The 21424-nt window shown below is 35.7% G+C and overlaps 1 protein-coding gene and 1 pseudogene across 15 annotated transcripts in view; both read right to left on the reverse strand.

Moving 5' to 3' along the window:
• Positions 1-21424, reverse strand: part of LOC146403580 (uncharacterized) — a 688950-nt gene that overhangs the window by 314625 nt on the left and 352901 nt on the right. Inside the window, exons 6-7 of one of the 15 annotated variants that reach the window (XR_014804416.1) lie at positions 19630-19784; positions 16140-19140 (exon numbers count right to left, since the gene is read on the reverse strand). The exons of the other annotated variants lie outside the window; for them this stretch is intronic. The gene's annotated coding sequence lies outside the window, so the exon portion shown is untranslated. Of the gene's footprint in view, positions 1-16139; positions 19141-19629; positions 19785-21424 lie in introns of those variants that run through there. 15 annotated transcript variants of the gene reach the window in all.
• Positions 11673-13024, reverse strand: LOC106510432 (large ribosomal subunit protein uL11 pseudogene; annotated as a pseudogene).

The raw sequence follows: 21424 nt of genomic DNA on the forward strand, positions 1-21424 counted from the left end.
GGAGATCAAATTAATTGATATTAAGGATAATAATTTTAAAAGAATTTAAAGTATACAGAAAATTATGTCATGGAAAATTATGTCATAAAAGTACAGGTAATCAGATATTGTTAGGCTGGGGAAAAAGAATATGTTGAAAGAAACATAGTAACTTTAATATTTGGAAATCTGCCATGTGAAAAAGGAAATAACACATATTCCAGAACGTTCCAAAATGAAGAATGAGTAGAACATATGAGTAAAATTTATAAGGATCATTTTTCAGCTCTAGCTAAGGACAAATTTTCTCATAGTTGATCAGAATTACCCAGGGATGGAAACAGCTTTTCTTGAGATTAGAGTTCCCCACCACTAAAACTATTCAGAGAGATGATTCAAGAGAAGGGCTATAACAAAGAGACTCATACACATTATCTTTTAATGACCTGTAATGGAATATAATTTGCAAAAATACCGAATCACTATGCTGTATACCCAAAACTAACACAATATTGTAAATCAACTCTACTTCAATCTAAAAAAAAGAAATGATATAAAGAGTCCCTAATCTGAAAGAAAAGTTATAAAATAGTCCTTTTAAACCTTTTCAACTCTATGCATTTTCATCTTCCTTCTTTCTTTCTTCCTTCTTGTTTTTTCTTTATTTCATAAAATATGTATTGAGTGCCATATGTATACTAGGCTACACTACTCACAGGGAATATAATAGTGTGCACAACTTACACTATAGTAGATGAAACACGAATTAGCTAAATAATCACAAAATCACGTAAAATGTCATCTGAGATAACTGATATTAACAGAGAGCTGTATGGTGCAAAGGAATTTGAAAGAAGGATTCCCTAAAGAAGTAATGGTTCAGGAGTTCCCTTGTGGTGCAGTGGGTTAAGGATCCATCTTTGTCACTGCAGGGGCTCTGGTTGCTGCTGTGGCACAGGTTCAATCCCTGGCCTGGGAACATCCTAATACTTCAGGACCCCCCACTCAAAGAAAAAGAAATAATAGTTAAGGAAACGTATAAAGGATGAGAAGTAAATTCCATCTTTTATGAGAGAAGTATATTCCAGGGAACATTTAAGGAGTCTGTAGTCCCTAGGAACAATTTGGAAGTCACTGAAGAGTTTTAACTCATAAGAGGTTATCTTCATTGAGAGGTGATTTCATGTAGTAGTAAAGAATATTAACAATGCAGCTGAAATTGCTGAGTTCAGATCCCAGATTGACTGTTCTGTGCTCCTGGGCAGAATCTATACCTCAGTTTCTCCCAATCTATAAAATGAGGACAAATAATAGCATCTACCCTATGGTGAGAATTAAATGAGCTAGAATATGTAAAGTGTTTTGAGCAGTGTGCGACACATGGTAAGTGCTAAGTAAGTGTTCATTACTGTCAACATTGGGTGTATATGTATACAACATAACGGATAGATCAATAGCTAGTGTGGTATATTCTAGTATATAGACACAAGTTCCTTCTTGGAGCTTAAGTGAAATAATTTTGAGGGAACCAAAACAATATTTGAGAAGGTCAAGTAGGATTTTAATATAAATTAGAAAAAAAATGTATTTTGAAGTATAAGGTCACTGATGGTTGTAGAAATAGAAGTGGACAGATGTAAGGAAATCAAGAGGGAAAATTGTCAGGACTTGATAGCTGACTGGACAGATGGGAAAGAAAGCAAGGAGGTATGAAGGTTTCTGGTGCATAATTTAATAGTTGGCAATACATTTTCTAAGAAGAATGTCTTTAGAAGAGAAGATCATGAGGTTGCTTTTAGATGTGGTTAGTTTGAAATTATTTTAATTTATCTAAGAGGAGATGTCATGTACATTGCTGAAAGAAGGGCCTGGATAGATATATAGACACACAAATGAAATTTTCTAAAGTGTATTAATATCTCCAATATTTTGAAAGAATTCTGTATTTAAATATTCAAGGTCCCATGAGGTTAAGACTGAGTCAGGGATAGAAGGTGGATTAGGCGAATGCACACATAATTCTAAGTATTGACTAATGAAACCACAAGGAACAGAATGAGCTTTCTACCAGCAATTCTCTTATTTTTTTATTGTTTTATTATATGCACAAAGTTACAAGAATGTCCCTAAAATTTATGAATAATCTGCTATTCTCTTTCTTGGTATATAAGTTGTGACTATTAAAAAAATTTTGAAAAAATAACTAGGAGATAAACTCAAGTAATTTTTTTTAAATTATGGGATCATAATACATGTTCAACCCGTCATTTGTGGCCCTAAATAAAATTTAGAACAAAACAAAAACATTATCCATGGTATCTCTATGTGAAAATCATGAAATTATTGGTGAAAACAAAAGGCAGTATTCAATGACAGTGAGCAGTATATTTGCAAGCAATAATGTTTAAAAAATAAAGATGGCCTTTTGGGGGTAAGAACTTTGTAAAGAATTGTTTTATTGATTTCCCTAAGGGGGAAAAAAAAACTAGACCAAACAACTGGCATGGTAGAAGCAAATTCCCAGATGACATCTTTGAAAAAACCGGTGTAAAGAATCCAATGAATTCTTCCAAATGATTGAATGTAAATGTGTGTGTGTACTGATAGACAGATATATAGATGGATATATATATGTAGATATTTAACATTTAAACTCTTCTAAGAACCATGCATTGGCAAGGAGGAGCGTAAAGTTTATTGGTTAAAGTTTGGATTGTACGTAATATTTAAGGAATAGATTTTTTAAAAATAAAGTTAACCACGATATATAGGTAAAGAATGTATATCTGTCAAACTAATACAGAGAAAAATAAAATGACAAAGATTATTCACCGAATTCAAAAGAAGGCAAAGTTTGGGGTTTTTTTTAAAGGACAAGTAGAAAGCATCTAATAAAACAGTACATTTGAAACCATGTATATTGGTAATTACATGGTACAGTGGTTCGGAACTTGACCTTTGGAGGAAAAAGACTGAGTTTCAAATCCAGCCTGTGCCATTTACTAATTCTTTAATATTTTGAAAATGTCTTAACATTTCTAAACATTGGCTCCTCATCTACAAAACAGGAAACAATATCAACTATGTTACACTTTTGCTGTGAGGTAAGGGAAAGAACAGATGAGAAATTCTTGTCATTTGACACACAGAAACATATCCAGTAACTGGTAGGTGGAAATTTTATTGTTAGCAGGGACATGAATACACAAAATCACACACGTTTTCCCCAAAACAGACCATTTTACAATTAAGGAACTGAGAAAAAAGATCAAACTGATCCAAATGATAGGTTTTAGTTTTAATTTTAATGAAAAGGTAAAGAGTAAAATGGTGCTGAGAGTTAAGGAGTGGGGCTAGTGAACCATGAAGTTGGATACTGAAAGAATTGAAATCAGGAGGAGCCAAAGAAATTGGAATAAAAAGACTGAAGTACTGGTTTGAGGGGAATTACAGAGGCCATGACCTGGAAGAAAAAGAGTGATCTGAGATTGGGAGACTACATTTAAAAATGTCTTAAGTAGCTCAATGCTAAGAAATGCGATTCTGAGTATGGCTCTGGGAAAGCGCCACTGAAATAAAGAGGAAGTGAAGGTCACTGGAGTCAAAGAAGCCAAGGAACTATGGTTTTGTAAAATTCTGGGAGGCAAGTGCTTCCAGTTTATTTCCTAGAATCAGAGAAAAGTCAATACAAAATGACAAAAAATTTGAACAAGACAGTATCATGGAGCTGCTGAATGGCAGAGACAGGATTTCAACCCAGGTAGTCTGACCTCAGAGCTCCTGCTTTTCATCACTCTATTATGCCACCTTTCATGATAAAATATGGCATTATGGTTGAAAAATCTTAACAAAATTATTCTAAGATATTATATATTACTTATAATGATTATTAAAATATCAGTTTAAAAGTGATTGGGTCCTATGAAATATTTTGCACAGTATCTGAAGTATTGCATATATTGAAGGCAATTTGTAATTTAGCAAAACAACAAAAATGTCATATTTACTGAAAAACTGTAGGCAATTTCATCTTTTATGCATCTGAGAAAGATCTCAGGAATACCTTGCTCAAAATGTTTCTATACCAGGCCAAGAAGAAAAATGATATAATATAGGCATATTGTAGAATTTGAAACTATTAAGTAAATATAACATATAATTTGTAAAATCACAGGATTATTATCTTGAATTTTGAATTTATTGTTCTACCTTTGGGAAAATATCACTTTCTTTGTGACGTCCAGCTGAGTAAACACAATTCAAGTGTAAAAAAGAGACTCACTGTCAGTCTCTAAAGATTTCTTCAGACAAGTTAAAATTGTCCTGGAAAAATATCAGAACGATAAAACGACTAGCAGGAGTGCCTTTTGCAAAACTCATCAGAAAAGCTATCTATAGCGTATGTAAGGGTGCCAGGATTTGTTTCCAACAGGGCAGGAGTCTTGCCATATATTCCATGTGCTGCATTAAAAGTGACACAAGAAAGCTGTAGGGTAGTGAGAATATAGACCAGCAACACTATCCAGGTTGAGACGTAGAAACACTGCCTTCAGAAAGATGAAAAGAGAGACAAAGCAAACATATTTCCTACATAAGATTAGCAAATTGAGATCACACACACAGTCTTTATATAGTTGGCAGGAAAGGGACAAAAAGTGGTTTGGGTGACTTAGTAGTTACTGATACATTAAAATCAAGGCTGGTAAGATCCAGTAGTAAGAACATTGAAGATAAGGAGTCAGATACAAACACAGTTGAATCCTAGATCCGCTAAGGAAACCTGAGCAAGTTACTCAAACTCTTTGATGATGGGTTCTTTACTGAAAGTAGGCAGAGAATAGTATGTACAGGATAGTCCTCTGATAAAAAAGACATGGTGTATTTAAGATGACTCAACTATAGTAGGTACTCAGTAAATATTAATGTCACTAGTATTACTGGTATTGTGATTTGAAGTTAAGCAAAGATATACGAAAGGTATTTTAGACAGTAATATATCTGGAAGGAATGCATGATAAAGCAAATATAGCAAAGTGATAATGATTGAACCTTAGTATATAGATTTTCACTGTAAAATTCTTTCAATTTCATCGTTTGAAATTTTTTATTAAAAAAACAAAACAAAACAAAAAAAAAACCTAGAGGCATTTCCATTGTGGCTCAGTGGGTTAGGAAACCCAACAAGCATCCATGAGGATGTGAGTTCAATCCCTAGTCTCACTCAGTGGGTTAAGGATCCGGCATTGCCATGAGCTGTGGTGTAGGTTGCAGACACGACTGGGATCCTGCATTGCTGTGTCTGTGGCACAGGCTGGCAACTGCAGCTCAATTAGACAGACCCTAGCCTGGGAACTTCGATATGCAGCAAGTATGGCCCTAAAAAGAAAAGAAAAAACAAACAAAACGTAGAGGCAGAAAAAGGGTTTGATCATCTGTTGTTTTTTTTCCCACTCATAATATCCTAATGGTTTGTAGAGGCCTTCAAAATACTAATTACATTGAACTTATCAGAATCTTTACATGCAAATTTCTTTATTGTAGTGGGAAAATCCAGTGTTCATCCACACTATTTTTCTTCTTTCTTTGCACATTTAAGGATTAAACTTTCCCATCTCCTTGAAAGAAAAAGAAGCCATAAGATAAGCTCTGGTCAGTGTGCAACGAGTGGAAGTGAAAGGTTTCACTTCCAGGTCAAAGGATTTCATTACTGAGGGGCAACCCTTTTTTCTAACCACTCTTGTGAGAAATGCTCCAGATTCGCATGGTAGATTGTCTGGGCTTTAGCTCTGTCAGTTCTCTCTATTGCTCTCTGGAGCAGATTATATGGGACAGAGTTGTCCTGCTAACTGCTATAAGGACAGATAGCGTTTGAGAGAAAATAAATTGGGGGGGGTGGATATTAAGCCACTGAAATTTGTGATATTTCCTATTTTGACATAATAGCTTATTCTTAATAATTCACTCATATTTTGCATATCCTTTCAGTGATGTAAACTGATAATCTGTGAAAATAGTGCTATATAATCAATATCACATTTGCAACTTATTTTTTTTTCTTTTTCAGCTGCACCCACGGCATATGGAAATTCCCAGGCCAGGATAGAATCTGAACTGCAGCTATGACCTACACCACAGTTGTGGCAACTTGGGATCCTTAACTCACTGCACTGGGCCAAGGATCAAACTTGCGCCTTAGCAGTGACCTGAAGAGCCACAGAGACAATGCTGGATCCTTAACCCACTGAGCAAGGCCAGGGATCAAATCTGCAACCTCATGGTTCCTAGTCAGATTTGTTTCTGCTGCGCCACAATGGGAACTCCAATTTTAGGCATTCTTTATTGACTATTATAAAAGACCATTTAGCATACACACAACTACCTACTCCCTTCTTATATTTTGATAGCTATCTTATTACATGTATTTCTTAACTTAGGTAACTAACTTGAATTTAAAAGTTAAGAGTTCCATTTCTACTTCCAACATCTCTGAAAATCATCGAAACTTTCCTCTGTGTGAAAAGAGAACCCTTCTCTCCACTCTGCCATCATTTTCTGATAATTATACCTTTAATTTCATGATCAAAGTTGTTCAAGTTAACCCTTTCTTAAACATTAACTACATTCTCCATACACTGCCTACAGACTGGCTCTAAAATGTGCAAGCTTAAAAAAAATCCTATTTAGAATACAGTCAGTACATACACATCTTATTTTTCTAAGGTCAGAATAAGATATGGATTTCACTTTTTCTGTATCCATCGCTCAGCAAATATTGAAATGTAACTTTATCCTCTCTGACACACTAATTGACACATGTTCATTTTCTTTCCACTATCATCCAAAGAGATATTGAAATCTGCCATCCACATTTGACCTCCTCCTCAAGGCTCTTGGCTGTAATAGATTTAGTCCTTTAAAAAATTCTGCACAATGATTTCAAAGGGATCCTGGGAAATGTGACACAAATATGCTTAGACAGCATCTTCTCTGTCCATCGTCATGGCACTAAAGATTTAATGTCATGTAGCTGTTTGGAAATCTTCTATCGGGAGTGTACACATGAGTCCTCAGATGAGATAAATGTCTGAAGCAGGAAGGAGAAGTTCAGGAAGAGTGGCAGGAAGTGGGGAGTTAAAAGTGAAGGTGAACAGAGCACAGTGTCCTCAGGAGCCACAGCAGGAAGGGGAAGGAGTCATCGGTGGTCCTCTGGGTCACGTGACTGCAGGGACCGAATCTGAGTGATTTCGACACACTTTTGGCTTGCAAGCACAGAGTAGGTACCTATTTCGCTTTGGGAATAAGTATTATGTATACTTTTAGGAAAACTGCATTGCTCCATTGGGCCTATATAAGCAACTTTGTTCAAATGTTCCACCGATAATAATCCAAGAACCCTCCACACCTCATCTCCATCTGCTTTCGCTCAGAATCCATGCAAATAAACTTTACAAAGAATAAATACTCAATCTAAATTATTAGCAATACTAAATGGCCAACATAATGCAATAATTTCTAAATTATGGGACAAAATCTTTTGGTCCTAAGTAATAATTCCAAATATTTCAAGAAAGATCTCAACAGAATAAAATGAGAATTGCCAAATCAAAGCTTCTGTGTTTATAAAAGAAAACAGCTGTGACAGAGGCAGTAAATTAGTAAGTTATCTTTCTGAATTGGAATTATGAATTTGAACATGTTCACAAGAAAATAAAATAATCTCACCACCACTTGAAATGATCTTTACAGATGCCATGTAAATATATACCAATCCACTTTGCAATTAAATACCACATAATTAGTTCGGGGACTTCATGCCAAAAGCATGTTGTAATTTACTAAATTTAAATTGTGCACAGTGGTAAATGAGAATAAATATTCCAAAATGATATCTCGTTTAACATTTTCTCACACACACACACACACACACACACACACACAGGCACACATGCACAACAGAATTAAACCAATGCAAATCTGGAAATAATTATATCTTTTTATTGGCAAACCTAAAGGAAAAGTTCACAAGAAAACTAGTTTTATGTTTAATTTCTCATATTTCATGCACACAAGAAAAAAATGTGATAGCAAAAAAAGGGTTTTTATATATCTTTCGTTGCAATCAAAAGATTGCTTATTCTATGAACATATTGTAAAAATGTCCAAATGTTCTTTCTTTATCTACTTGACTAAATGGTAAGTATTTTAATTCCAGATGGTACATATTACACAATATCATTCATCAAGAGTTGTGTGATTCCAAGCACATAAAACTCTTTTGTAAAATAGTAACTCCTCTGCAATTCCTTTCTTTTTACGTTGTTGTTTTTTTTTTTTTATTTTGTCCTCCCCTCACTCTTTTTTTTTTTTTTCCAGAAAGAGCAGTATTAATTTCTGGGAGTACAACACCTAACAGTATCTTTGAAAAGCAATAAAGATTCAGACACCACTGATTATTCTTTTCCAAATGAAAAGTTAACCGTTACTCATCATTCTTTTCACAAGCATTTCTTGAGCTATGTACTTTGTCTAGGGAAGTCTGAAGGGCTCAATAGAGTAGCTAAAGTTTAAAAAAAAGACTACTACAATTTACATAGCAAAGAAACTAATCAGTCTACTTTGAATGGAAGCTAATGTGTCAAAATATGAAGTTATACCTAAATGAGAGTTTATTTTATTTAGAAAGTAGAATTAGAAATCCTACCAGTGTACTAGCTCCTGATAGAATCAGTTTCTTATAATCAATTAGTCATCATCCAAGAGACGATAATCTAGTCCCTGGGGTTATGGACGAGATTAAGAAGAAAAAAATCACATGAAACAAACAGCTGCTGCTTTTAACCACCAAAAGTAGATTGCTAAATATGTATCAATAATGTTATGAGTACACAGTATCTAATACACACTGAGCAGTAAAGAGTAGAACTTGCAAAAGCACAAACAAATCCACAAAATTTATAGTAAATCAGAAATCAAAGATGTTATTTCTCCATCCGGAAAGCAGAGAAAAGAGACTGCAGAATCAACTAAAGCAAAAGAAGTTCCGTCCACTTCTATTTCTGGTTTACTCCAACCACAGGGAACATCCTTTCACATCCTGTAATTGGTGGCAAGTAAATGATACATTATACTTGTCTGTCACACCAGTGACTTCTTGTAGGATTTCAGGCAACTGTAACATAGCTAGACTTTAATTTTCTTATTTGTTAGTGAGATTAATAATAGGTGCTGCAGCAAAATGGTTGGTCCATTACATCAACAGCCACTGCCCATTCCCATTTTCTAGTTTCCACTTCTCCATAGAGACAGGAAAGGTTAAACAATTCCTTTCCAATTCTCCCTTTGTCCTAACGTCAGTTATCCCTAAAGCTGATTCTGGGACAAGGGTTTGGGTGTGAAAGAAAAGAATTTAGAGGGGAGTGAGATAGGAAAGCCAACAAAGGGGGTGTTAATGAATAAGCATCATGGATGCAATTAAGAATCAAACATTACTGGGACCCCCCCACCCCCCACCCAAAAGAAACTGGAGGCCTCCTAGAATTACCTAGTAAGGGCCAAGGCAGCTGGGATTCTTGTGTAACTATTCACATTCCTAGCAATTCAACTTCCCACCTCTGTGAAACAGACAGCTGAACATGACTGCATCATGAGTAACTGGAAATGTAGGCACAGTTTTAAAAAGTCATATAAAAATATGTGCTTGTGCGGTATTGCAAAATTTGTCTTGGTAGTAGAAAGCGAACAGAATATGATCAAAAGACCTGGGTTTTATCTTGTTCTGGCTTTGCCACTAGCTGATAAAAAAATGGAGGTGCCTCTCCGTCTCAGTCTTAGAGTTTTGTTATTTGAGAAATGATAAGCTTGGATTGTTCGTGAAACTAAATGTTTTTTCAGTTTTAAGTCCCAAGAGCCTTCGATTAAATGCATTTTTATTACACTTACCCTAACTTTACTAGTTTCTCTGCCAGACCCTAAAATTTTTCATTGCCACACTTATTTTTCACTAAATAGAATATAGGATGTCTTTTCAATGTCAGAAAGCCCTCTGCAACGTGAATAAATTAACATGGCTAGAGCAAAATATCTTTGCAGGAGAACCCAAATTATCTGTTAAAGTGCCGGGACATAGCTCACACAAATTTTCATAACAGTCCATGTCATATGAGCAATGTTACTTCAAGACTTGAAAAGAAATTAGTCAATGTTTAATTTTGAATTTTAAAGAAAATGATACCATGTGTAAGTAATAAAGCTAGAATCCCAAACAAACCAAATCCTCCAAAAAACCCTTATGATTAAAATTGTTTCCTAAACTACCATATTATTGATGCCAGATGTTAATCATGACAACAGAAGATAAAGAACTTATGCAAAGAGAAAGTTCCATTTTCAACAGTAGGACACTAACTTATGAAAGTAAAGAGTCAGGGTAAGTCTGATTAGCCAACAAACCTCTGTAACATATTAAAATATTTTTCCATGAACCATAGTTTGTATTGTCAAAATCTTTTTAGAGGACAAAATAATACATTTTTTGAGTAAAAGTCTTAGACTCGTAGAGGTTGTGGCTATACGATAAATGCACAAAAATTATATCTTGAGAGATTTGGGGGACCTTTTCCTCTTTTTGCATTTTATTTTTCTAAAATAAAAAGAGTTTAGAGAGAGTTTAGAGTCTCATTTATGGTCACTAGCTATGTCTTCAAAACCTGCCTTTTACAATCCAAATCCAAATGTGCTTTGGACACTACTTTACCGCCACAAACTTATTATGTCCAAAATTCTTTTCCCTAAAAGTTCTTTCCTCATGCTGATTTCCCTTTCGTTCAACAATGTGTTCTTTTATTTAAGCATTACTTCATGTATCTATTATCTCTCCATTCAAGGAACAAGAGATGGATATTCGTAGGAGCTAAGGCACATACAAAGAACAATAAACGGCAGTGCCTGCTCTTAAGGAGTCTAGCAGGGCACTATCATCCAGGGTAGTTATAATAACATGGAGTGATGTCATGCTTGCTATTAATGAAGCCCCAAGCACTTCTTCACTCTGAACTTGTCAAGAAGTTGGCTCAGAGAGAATTACTTGACTTGGATCTTGAAGATTGAGTAAAACTTTCCAGGGTACAAAGAAAGGCAGTGGTACAGCACAGTCCAAGTCAAAAAGAAGAGGGAAATGGAAAAAAAAAAAAAAAAAAGGTATCATGTCTAAAACTTAGATTTATATCTCATAGTATAATTCCATTTATCCCTCATTCTTTGTACTGCTATTATTGTGTATATATATGTATATATACACACTGTATATATACAACATTGTATATATACTCTCTCTCTATATATATATATATAAAACCACATATGTCATAGTTCCTATAAAAGAGTTTGTCCAGTTCTATTGGATACAAATACTCTTAGCTTTCATTTATTGACAATGTCCTTTATCTTACTTTTTAAAACTTTTATGTTTGAACACACTTTTTTTCTGAATATAAACTTGATGGTAGACATCCTTTCAGCATTTTCAAGATGTCACTCCACTGTCATCTGCCCTCCGCTGTTTTCGATGTCAGCTATTACTTGTATTGTTAATCCTCTGTAGTTAATACATTGTTTCTGTCTTCTGACTTTTAACATAGTCTTTTGGTTTTCAATTTTTGGTTTTCAAGTTTTATCATGATAAAACTAGGTGTGTATTTTTTTTTTTTTAGTTGTCAAATAATCCTTTATTTAATTTTTCTTTGCCATTCTTAACTAGCTGGGCATTCCACCACGCCACTGTTGATGTTGCCTATGATGTTGTGAGGGTGGCAGCCATCAACATTGCAGCCCCCATACTGGGCAGTCTCCAGGATTTATTTCATGGTTCCAGAGAGTTCTCTAGCTAAAGATTGGTGCCACATCAGTTGGGCAATGTTGACAAGATCATCAAAAGTGATGTTTCCACTATGCTTAATGTTTTTCTGCTTCTGTCTCTTGGTGGTTCCTTGAGAGCTTTGACGATCAGCGCAGAGACAGGAGGTATCACCTCAGTCTGAGCCTTTCTGTACTGAGTAGTCGATTTCACTGTAATTTTCAGAACTTTCCAATCACCAGTTGCCTTGGCGATGTCATCACCAAACTTTTTGGGAGACAGACCTAGGGGGCCGATCTTGGGGAACAGGGAAGATGTGGCACCAACTCCCCCACTGGTGCACGTCAGGTATACGACTTTGATCTTGTTGGGGTTGAACTTAGGTGGCATGGTGGTAGCAGCTGGTGTCAGATGAACCCGGATTCCAGACAAAGAAAGTTGCACCTTGGCTTTCTCTGAGCCGTAAGCCAAAAGCTAGGTATTGTTTTCTTTATATTTATCTTGCTTTGGTCTGTTAGTAGGTGTTTGCGACCACATTTGGAAAAAAATTAACCATTATTCCTCTGTTATGGACTAAATTGGGTCTCCCCAAAATTTGTATGTTGACGCCCTAACTCCCTACCTGACAACATTTGGAAATAGGGCCTATTAGAATGTAATAGAGGTTAAAAGAGGTCATATGAGGCCTTAATTCGATAGGGCTGGTGTCCTTGTAGAAAAGAAAGAGACACTACATATCTCTCTGCATGCCTGCAGGGGAGGGCCATGTGGGGACTGATGGCACCTTGACCTTGGACTTGCCTCCAGAACTTGTGAGAAAATACATTTCTGTGGTGTAAGCCACCAGCCTATGGTATTCTGTTAGGTCAGCCCTAGGAGACTAACACATCTTCCAATTTTTTTTTTTTTTTCAGTTCTTCTCTTCTCTCTTTCATGGACTCCAACTGAGAATCCACTGACTTATTTTCAACCTTCTCTCTGTTTTCTATTAAAATTGGATATTTTCTTTTGATCTATCCTCAAGCTTAGTAACCACTGATTTTACCAAATACGAGCACATTCTTAATATTACACATTGTTTTGCTGAGTTGTAGAATTTTCAGTGGGTTATTTTCTATAGTTTCCATTTATTTTCTGAGATCCTCTCTCTGCCTATTCATCACTGTCATATTTTACTTCAGGTCCCCAAATATTTATAATCATGTATTTAAAGTCCTTATAGTCTAACTTCCAAATTCAGGGTATTTTATAATTTGTTTCTGTTGACTGCTTTTCCTTTTGAATGTGGGTCATAATTTCTTGTCCCTTCTCATTTCCTACTAATTTTTCATGGTATAATAGATAATGTAGATGACACATTGTAGAAACTGCATTCTGTTCTCTTGGTCTAAAGATTATTCATTGTTATTCTAATAGAAAATTACATTGATTTGACCCAAACTCAAAGTTTTGGCTCCCCTCAGGTGGGCATCAGCTGAAACTACTCATTTATATCAGCTTTCTGGCTATGCTTTTCACTGAGAACTCTGAACTCCCCCTAGCCCATGTGCAATTCAGGGGTTAGCAAAGATCTTTTGTAGAGTTTATATACAGATCTGGGGCTCTCTCCATGGGATCTCCTCCTCCATGGGATCTTCCTCCTTCCTCTTCTCAACTCAGTGAAAATCTAGCCTGTATACTACTTTGAGAGTGCCCTCAGGAGTAGAGCTACTATAGTTTCCTTCTTTCATGGGTCAGCTCCTTCCAGTTTCTAACTACTTTGTTCACTATTTCTTCAAATATTTAATCCATGTTTGTAATTTTTATCTGAATGAGGGTGAGTCATATACCACCTACTCTACCATTATGGGGATATAAATTTATAGGAAGGTTTTTAATAACAGTTTACATTTTTTAAAATGGCTATTGGACACATCAGACTTTCTTGTTTCTTTGCTCTCTGTCTCTTTTGGTCATTGTTAATTTGTCCTTCGTAAGTACTTGCTTTTTTCATGTAGTTTTGTGAACTTTATTGGCAGAGATCCTGTTTTTTGTTTTAGTTATATTATTGCACTGTATACCATAGAGTCTGGTGCCTGCCTAGCCTCTGGACTTTGAGTTATTGATTATATAATATTTCTTTAAAATGATAAAAATTTGATTCATATTTCTAAAGTCTGAAAGCATCTTGCATAAAGAGTATTTAGTAAATATTGATATGAATTAAATTGTCAAGATCCAGAATTTTTATATTAAAAATTTATACATTGTCATCACATAAAATCTCCCAGATGAAAATGACAATTTTCCTCTCTTTTTGTTTTTTGCGGAGGGGGAGGGGGATTATGTCCATGGCATGCAGAAATCCCAGGCCAGGGCCAGGGGACTAAACCTGAGCCACAGCAGTGACAATACTGAATCCTTAGCAGCTAGGCCACCAGGGAGCTCTGCCATTCAATCTCAAATATTTTTCATAACTGGCATCAATCTATGGTAGCAAAAGAGAGGTGTGGAAATTTCACTATTTCATTAAAAAGTTTAAAATAATTTACTTTAATTAGTCCCTTGTGGACACAAGTAAAACAGAATTACTCAACTTAAATAACTAACTGGGGCTTCCTGTAAGGATACGAATGGATACAGAGAAGAATGACACTCAGGTATGGAACCAGATCTGAGGTAGAATGGAAACCACAGCAGTGCCTGGTATTACCAAGGCTAGAACCAGATTCTAAGCAGCTCTAAGTGATTCAGTAGTGACTAGCCTTTAATGCATTTTTACACACATCTGTTCTTCATTCTTTTCCCCAAACCAATCTATTTCCTTATGGCTTTTGCTTCCTCATAACTCTAAATTCCTTATGATTCCTCTCTCTGCCTTATGGGCGAATAATCTCCATCTCTGTTTCCTTTAAGCTTCAGATTTCTTTGCCTGTGCAAACATTTTGTCTGTATTAATTGGGATACTTTTAATTGCAATTAATAAAAATGCAAAGCAAATTACCATTAATGTAAAAAAAAATTACTGATGTACATGTATAGGCTCACCATTGCATTCAGGAATGGTTGATTCAGGGCCTGAAATAATACTTCTCTCTTTCTCTCTCTCTCTCTCTGTAGATAGACAGATAGACAGATAGACATAGATAATGATATGTAGATATATATTAGACCAGATTGTTCCATGTGATGGCCGTATTGACACTACCAGTCCTAGAGTTACATCATTTCATCTTAATGTCCTGGATAAGAGAGTGTATATTCTAACAGCTTTAACATAATATCCACAAGGAGTACTCTGTCTCTAATTAACATAACATTATGTGCAGATCTCTGAATCAAACTTTGTTTCATACCCATCGTAGTAGAAGCAGGGAGAATGTCAGCTCCCCCTGCCCCCAAACTCTATCCAATAAATTTCTAAAAGGGAAGATTATTAGATTCTTAGAAGAAGTGTGAAAAGAAGTGTTGGACAGAAACACAAAGAAGCCTAGCATACTCCATACTCTTAGCTCAGATTTCTGACAATGATTATGTTGCCATTCAGGGCATTTTCCACTGGCCACTCTCATAGTCTGGCATGAATACAGTTCTTGGATGCAGTATTTTGTCACAGTCTAGTCACAGGTGCTTTTGAGCAGTATCACAGTGGACAAAACTGGTGTACAGGCCAGTCTTACGATAAAACCTCGGAGTGGAATTGTTTTTCCCTTAGAAGTGTTTATGAGCTTAGCCCACAAGTAATAATTCGATGAGGATTACTGGATTCAGTAATGCCCACTGAAGTATTATTTCAGATGAAGAGAGTCAATTGGTTACATTATTTTTTAAAACTCCAAAGTTCATTATTACTCTCTTTTAATTTCCATCTAATATGTCTATAAATCTATGCCTTAACTCTTATTACAAAGACAAATACTATAAAATATTGACATTTTTGTAAATATACTGGAATATGTCACATTTGATTAAGTTTAATATTTTTGTAGAGTAGGGAGGCAAGAAGAGAGTTGTAAACAGCAAATTATCTCTTATAAAGAAATTATCTGAAGCTCTAGATTGACTGTGATTCATTTCACAAAGTTAAACAATTCCAGAGGTTATAAATCTTTACTGAAGCCAAAGATAATGTTTATACAAAAGTGAACGTTTAGACATGGAAAGGGACAGAATTTCATCCAGAATGATGCCTATATTATTTTTTGTACTAAATTCTAGTATGTGCTTAATTCTGAATGTTCTCATGACTTAATACTTTAGTGTTTAAAGCAAACTGTGTCTAGGAAAAAAAATGCACAGAAAAGTTAAATAAGGAGAAAATGTACCATATAAAATTATCTGGTTTTAATATAAAGCAAGATACTGACTCGGCTCAAGTATGTTTCATATCTTTAAGTATTTTCAATAAAACAATTGAGGCATACATGATTTGAATACCAGCCTGAATAAAAAGTAATATTTCATTCAGAAAACAAAACACTGAAGAGAATCAATGTTCCTTTTTATCTCTCAACCTAGGAAAAGGCTTAACTTTGAAATGCAAATTCTAAATTTAGTATTCAATAATTCTAAAGCTTTCTCAATGAAATTAAAAGGAAATTCTGTTTCCTCAACTGAAAATTCCTCATGCATTCCTCACAATAAGAGATATGATTGCACTTATCTACTCACTTATCATAAGCACTTGTATAAACACAATTTTTCCATAAAGTTGAAAAAAAGTTCACCGTACTTCCCAGTCCTACTCCACATGTCTGAAATATTCTACCACCCTTACCTTCTTTGAGAAATAGCAGAGGAAGAATCTGTCACTACAAACTTTCCCCTGCAGTGGTTTTAACTTTGTTGTGTTTAATACAAATCTTCAAAAACAACAACAGTAGAGCCAAATCCATCAGTTGGTTTCTAAGGTATAATATTTGCAAAGTACTCAACTAGGCTTTCGCAAGTGAGAAATAAACAGTGATTCCAGGAGAGACCACATTCCTCCAAGGCCACAGGTAGGCCACTGACCACTGTGGCACTGGAGTTGTCCAAGGTAATATTTGTGGTGAAATGGTTTTCAGTTCAATCATGATCTTCCACTTCATGTCATTTTATCAGACTCTTTCTCTAATTGCATAATTTCAGAAATATGAAACCTCGCAACTCGAGCCATGAATGTCTCTACATGTGAATATTTCTATTCATATTCATGTTCATACTTGGGAATGATATATATAGATACACGCATATATATATATATAGATACATTCTTATATATATAAGAATTTGACAGACATTTTAAGCCAAAATTTTGTAAACCTAAAGAAAATACAAATAAAACATTGCACGTCTATATAATTGTATAGTGTTTAAAAAGTTGACTCTATATTGACTTTCTTTAGCTATTCATTTTTTAGAGTATAATTTCATGAAAATTTTGTTCTCACACGCTTTTTCTACTTTTTCATTTCTCTTTACCTCCAGTTACTCTTTCTCCTGATCCAACTAATATCACTGAAGCAGGTTTGTACGGGTGTCACCAAGGTCATCCTTGTTGCTAAATGCAATCATTAACTTAACCCCTTGTGGAAGTGTTAGTTACCAACCCAATATCCATTCTTTAGTTAAACAGACCCCAGTTAACCTAATGGTTCCTGGTTACAGCAAACTGAAGGAGAGTCGCCTCAGGCAACCTCAGATCCATGAGAATAAACTGATATTTTAAGCTTTAAATTCTTGAATGATTTGGTTTTTTCATTTTTTAATCGAAAACCATCAAAACTTTTCAAAGAAATATATTATAAACAGTGGTTTTTACTAAAGGAGTAAATTTGTTCTAAATGAAAAGTACATTCCCTCCATGAAAGATCAAATGCTCATTTTCCAGTTAACTTGCACTACATTAATGATTTGATTAACAGTGTGCAAACAAGGACCATAGATTTTATTTTAATTAGGACTGAAAGAGCAGTATAAATACTGATGGGGGGTATGTTTTATACCCTGAACTCCAATACACCATCTCTTTGTCCTGTCTTGTCGTTATAATTTGTAAAAATCTTAACCATGCAGTAATTTGAGGATTTTTTTTTTAATTTCAGTGATGTGTTAAAAGCAATGAGTCTTGGTTTTAAGAATTTGTTGAAACCAAAGGCCAGAAGCGTACTAACTCTGATGATTAAACACAAAAAATGATGGGTGCTCCCTTAATGCATCCAACACCTTATTTTTTAATTCTGAAATGACATCTGTATCTTTAAACTCCCCTGCAATATACCAGAACAGGTAACTGCAAAGGCCAGAAGCGTCTGAGGAGCTATATCTACTGGCAGTAATTCATCTATTTTAAAACAATTATTTATGCGTGTATCTATTTACGTATTTATTTTTATGATGCAAGGCAGATTTATTTGCTTGCACAACAGTGAGGGTTAGGATGGAAACCCTAATCACAAAAGAAAGCTGTCTTCAGGCAAATGGAGACGATGAAGACTTCTAAGTAGCAGACTTTGGAACCTACTGCACCAGGAAGCCTCAGATGTGGTCTTCAAAAGTTAAGGCTCTTCCCCTAAGGCCCCAGCAAGCTTTTCAATAGGTCTTCCTGCTTGAACCAGCTCTTCTGTTGCCTTCAGACTGGCAACTTGGTATTTTTCTAGTGTCCTTCAACTGTTTATGCAGGAACTCTAAGAGATCAGTTTCACTCTTCTCAGCAGCCGAGGTCTTCAGGTTCTATAGCATCTTGCTTATGCAAGTGCAGAGCAGACATTAGGGCTTGAACACCATGTCTCAATTCTGTCAGGCCTCTCAGTAACTCCCAGCAAACAGACACTACCTTCATATTTTCTTAGCTGAACTGCTTCGCATGTTCCCTCTCCACCTCAGCCTGTTCCTTGAACAAGGTGGCAAAGGGAGTGTTTCCATTATATTTTTAGGAATTACTTTAGGATTAGAATATGCATCTTGGAATTTTCCTCATCGGTTTAGGATTTCATATTGTTGTCGTTTCCATTCTGATAACTCATGTGTGAACAAAATGATTTTTTTCTAGCCTAATTATTTGAAGGAGGTTTTCCTGAAGGGTAGGCCGGTATTATATTCCAGGTTGGTGAGAAACGTTTTTGTGCTCTTGCTTGGTGTGTGTGTGAGAAGTTCACTCACTTTTACTGATCCCAAAATACTGAGGTTAGTGACTGGCAAGCAGCTCACAAGGATGGGAAGTCCCTCTTCTCTCCTTGGACTGACCTGCGGTGTTGGTTGTCTGTGTGATTTCACATTCATCCTTTTCCATCTTCTCTTCCTCAAAATACAGCCAGCTCCAAGGAAGCTCCCCACGTGCTCCAGGCACCCTATTGGCATTTTTGCAAAGAAGTAACTGTCATTCTCAAATCTCAAAATCCCATCTACTTAAGAATAAGCAGGACTGGAGTTCTCATTGTGGCTCAGCGGAAATGAACCCGACTAGAATCCATGAGGACGTGGGTTCAATCCCTGGCCTTGCTCAGTGGGTTAAGGATCCAACATTTCCATGAGCTGTGCTGTAGGTTGCAGACGCAGCTTGGACCTGGTGTGGCTGTGGCTGTGGCGATTTGACCCCTGGCCTGAGAACCTCAGTATGCGGCAGGTACAGCCCTAAAAAAACAAACAAACAAAAAAAAAAAAAGAAGAAGCAGGATTTATGGCTTTTTAATTGAGTTCTGCAACCACAAGGATCCTTTCTCTATAATGCTATTGGTCTTCTCTCCTATTTAGTAACTCAGGGCTGCCTGTTGATACCTCTGAGGTTTATCATTTATTTTTTATTTGGTTTCTAATAGACTTTAAATTTTTATTTTTACCTTCCTTGTTGCCTCTGGATGATTAAGAAAAGAGGGGGATGTTGATTATTCTCGGCTTTAGATCTTCTTCGATTAAGATCCAAAGTCAGGTGATTTTAAATCAAAGCGATTACCCTTGACGAGGCAGATGGGGCACACCTAATCAGTTTAATGGCCTATAGAGGAAAAACAAAGTTTTTGAAGAGAAGAAATTTAGCCTCAATAAAAACCCACCTCAGTTTTTAACTTGCATGCTACCCTGCAAATTTCAGACTCCAGCTTACATCAACTACTGCCGGAATTTCCAGCTTGCTGGCCTGCCCTAGGAATTTCGGGCTTACTAGCCCCCACAATTGTTTCTGCTAATCCCTTAAAATGAACCTCTATAGAATATATACATATATTCTATTGGTTCTATTCCTCTGGAGAATCCAGACTGAGACAGAATTCACACCTACTCTAAGTTACATCACCTGTATCACTGACACTCAGGGAAAGGTGTGGGTTAAAAACCTGCTCAAGCTAGTCTGCTGTAATAGAACCCATAAATGGCATCTTCTTACGTTACCTGCTGACTCATGCTGCCCATTATGAATCAAAGGAATGTTTTCATGCAACTTTCAGAAAGCCTACAGGTTGCTTTGAAACTACACATGCCTTTAAGATTTCAGGTAACTTCAAGGATATCACCTTTGATTTCAAAGGATAACAAAACCTCCTCTGGCCCATGCCCACTACCCCCAGGCTCCATGGACTTGCTTCCAAATTCTTCTTGATTTAGGTAGATTCAGTTGCCATCAGTGAAACTTCATTTGAATACCCCATGAGAGGTATTTACGTATTGCAACATTTTACTTTCCTAGAAGACTTTTAAATTCTCTGTCATTTTATAAATTCTGAGGTTCTCTGAGAGATCTTTGTAATGACTTGTTAGGTTTGAGGAGATCCTACTTTTTTTTGAGGAGATCTTACTTTTTCCTGCTCAAGTTCTGAACTAATTAGGGTTGACTGTAAAATACAGGACACTCGATTTAAATTTTAGGTAAATAAATATTTTTAGTATAAATATATCTCAAATATCACATGACATACTAATACCTTTAAAAATGTCACTTGCTTGAAATTCAAATTCCACTGTGTTTGCTCTATTTTTATTTCCTAGCTCCAGCAACACTTACTAGTAGTTGAGAGATATAATTACAGAGTAAACCAAGCAGGAGAGTAAAACATAACATTTGTTACTGATATAATAGTAATATTGACAAAATAATTATTAATTGCCAGAGTTTTTAACTTTAATTTTATAAGGATACAACAAATTATAATAAAAAAAAAAAAATACTGGTTAAAGAGCTTTGACTTTTCCATCGTTCATTGACAGTTTACCCAGAGGTGGTGGAAGTTAATGACACATAACACTTAAAAAAAAAAAACAATTTGGAAAGTGATAATAAATTAGATAAGAAATTTAAAAAATGGTCTTAGCTGTAATTTTAACACATACAGACCAACATCTATAACTTGGTTGTGTTTCCCTCCAGGTGTATGTGAGTGTGTGTGTGTGTGTGTGTAGAATCTGATCTAGATGTGCACAGGCAGAGTAAAGAATTGTTACGGTAGTCTCTCTACTGTGTTCTGCTGACCTCTCCAGCACTGAAGTTTATCATGTTTATTAATTTTTTTTCTTTTTGTGACCACACCTTCGGCCTATGGAAGTTCCCAAGCTAGGGGTCAAATTGGAGCTGCAGCTACCAGCCTATGTCACAGCCATAGCAACACCAGATCTGAGCCACATCCACAACCTACATCTCAACTG

Source organism: Sus scrofa, chromosome 5, assembly GCF_054392235.1.
Source record: "Sus scrofa isolate SSC_HxYL_T2T_F1_AM1 chromosome 5, Sscrofa_HxYL_maternal_Yorkshire_Landrace_v2.0, whole genome shotgun sequence".
In the NCBI taxonomy this organism is placed as follows: Eukaryota; Metazoa; Chordata; class Mammalia; order Artiodactyla; family Suidae; genus Sus; species Sus scrofa.